The sequence below is a fragment of the Hyposmocoma kahamanoa genome, unplaced genomic scaffold, assembly GCF_003589595.1.
Source record: "Hyposmocoma kahamanoa isolate Upper Pololo Valley unplaced genomic scaffold, ASM358959v1 160, whole genome shotgun sequence".
Lineage (NCBI taxonomy): Eukaryota > Metazoa > Arthropoda > Insecta > Lepidoptera > Cosmopterigidae > Hyposmocoma > Hyposmocoma kahamanoa.
This window is the reverse complement of record NW_020653575.1, coordinates 3,959,336-3,961,848: the sequence shown is the minus strand read 5'-3', so window position 1 is coordinate 3,961,848 and position 2,513 is coordinate 3,959,336. Positions and strand designations below refer to the sequence as shown.

Sequence of the window (2,513 nt, the reverse complement as noted above, 5' to 3'; positions counted from 1 at the left end):
TTCAACCCCATCATTCGGTTCCGCACGCCAGCATGCGGCGGGGAAACGCAATTCTCACCTCTACAAACGCGTATTTAGGTCAATTTACTTTTACAGATTATGTAACAAAAAAATTCTAATCTCATGTAGGAAATATCATCGCTCAGTATTCAATCACATATTTTTTGATAGTAATCAGCAGTGAAATGTCATATCCCATTTTTATTATAAAACCCAGTTATTCCAACTGATTCAATTAATCAAATCGATTAATAATTGAATGAACGATTTCTTTGAGTTGTTGGCAGTACAATTGGCCATCACTAAACTGTCTATGGTCGGGTCAATAATCTGTTTGTATACTTTTCTGGTATAATGGATTTGGAACAGACTATAGATGTGTTTACTGTAAAATGTAGGCAGTTTAGTTCAGTAAATAAACAGTATATTTACTATTTACGAAATTAAACAACGTCTACATTAAATCAAAATCTCAGGTTTTCGTTATTGCTACACAAACGGAAAGAAATTCATGGGAAGTCAAATTAACAAAAATCAAATGCCATTGAGTTTATAAGGCGTGTTTAAGAGTCTCGGAATTCCTGCTCATCATTCAACATTAAAAAGTCTTAATTGTTGGAATCTTCACTGCCTTCACCCGTAGGACCTTCAAGTGCCGCCGACAAAGGTGGCACGATGCGAATCGGCAGTCTGATGCACATTAAAGCTGACCTGGTATTAGAGGCGTCCACTATCCTGAACTCTACAGTTGTTTGAGTGCCCTGGAAAACAAATAAACAAATTCATTCGACCCGGCTGGACTCGAACCGACGACGCCTTCAACATATCATGGCAGACGCTCTCCCAACTCAGCCACTACGGAACCAACCAACAGACCTTACGAATTTTTCTATGTGCTTGTTGACTTTTATGTTTGGTTTTTGACGACTTTTTCCTGTAGCGCCATCTGTGAGAAATCTATGCAAGTTTTTGTTCTATCAGCCAGGTACCTTTACAGCTACCAGCTGAATACAGAATTCGTCGGGGATAGTGCAATTACGCGTAACTACTACTGGTATTTAATTATAACTTTCCTTTTGGGTAATTTAGTGACCAAATCAAATTCGCGTAAATGTCGGGGCAACCAAATTAGCTTGATTTACGGGAATCTATTGTTATCAGTCCGTAGACATAACAAAGTAATAACGTTAAATCCCTCTCCTATGAAATTTGGTTTGGTGCAGATACGCGCTTTTTACCAATACTACATACGCGGATTTGCACTATCCCCGACAAGATGTTGCTTTTATTTGTTATATACTTTAAGTTCGATCTTTGTATTAATAATTATAATGAACTAGAACTAGAATTAGAACGTTTCAATATAATGAACATAGGCCGACGGCAAGTAATTAACAGTGAAGAAGAAACTAAATAACGAGCAAATTATAGGGAATTGCATTCTTCTTCTTGGGGTGCCATCACCTAACGGCTATCATAATCGACTATCTTTATGGCAATTTGGATACGTGAAGTTGCACTTATGTTGAACCACTCTGCAAGATTTTGAAGCCATGTGGTATTTCTTCGACCACGGATTTTTTGGGAAAATGTGCATTATCGAACTTACCACTACCATGAAAGATTCAATAAACATCCTTAACTGATAGGACAAAACTTCTCCCTCAAGTACTGGGCAATAAGCGTTGGTTATGAAATTGCAGGTTGGTTATGAAAGGAATCCTCGCCCAATTCGTAAGGCAGAGGCACGATTAAAGATCCAACTTGCATGTAAGCAGTGGCTAGGGTTCGCAACGAGACCATTGTCTGGGCTGAAATAGAAACAAATAAAATTATAACTCTAATGGTTAGACACGCTGATGCAAGTACGCTCTGGAGTAAGTAGCGGGCGTGGTGTGAGTCTCCTTCACCCAGATGACGCTACTATCTGACTTGACTGGAAGCATAACACTGAAGTTCACTGCTAACAGAACAAACATTCTTACACTAGGGTCACAGTTCATTTATGAAAATGTAATTTATATCGAGTTTTTAGGTTTTCGCGATTGTTACACATAGGAAATGAAACTATTTTTCCGGATTTAAATCGCGTATATTTGTTTTTTCAAACAAACAGACGTTTCGGGCCCTTTACATGTCCCATGGTCACGGTTGACTGAGGTGGTATAGTCTTCAACCAGTTATGTCTAATATTGATGCAAACCACCCTATTTTTTCACTATATTTAAAATAGTTATTAATTAAATACCTTATTTTTAATTTTACAAAGAAAACATTCCAATTTACGCTAAATTATGTTTTAAAAATTATTTTATTGAATGAATTTTTATTAAGTTCAATTTATTATTAGATAATAATAGAAATTAGAATAAATTAAAACATATGTACGCTATTTAAATCCGGAAAAATAGTTTCATTTCCTAAATGTAATTTATGTTCAGAGGAATAGTAATTTCTTTATGAAAAATAGTGACAGACATAACATTAATACGAGGAATAAAAATAAACTAGCT

At 36.0% G+C, this 2,513-nt stretch overlaps 1 long non-coding RNA gene across 2 annotated transcripts in view; it reads right to left on the bottom strand.

Moving 5' to 3' along the window:
- Window positions 1-476: 476 nt before the first annotated feature.
- LOC113225401 overlaps window positions 477-2,513 on the bottom strand; it is a 10,434-nt gene continuing 8,397 nt past the window's right edge. For both annotated transcript variants that reach the window (XR_003310019.1, XR_003310020.1), the window contains exons 3-4: window positions 1,610-1,811; window positions 477-761 (exon numbers count right to left, since the gene is read on the bottom strand). This is a non-coding gene — a long non-coding RNA (uncharacterized LOC113225401). The remainder of the gene's footprint in view (window positions 762-1,609; window positions 1,812-2,513) is intronic.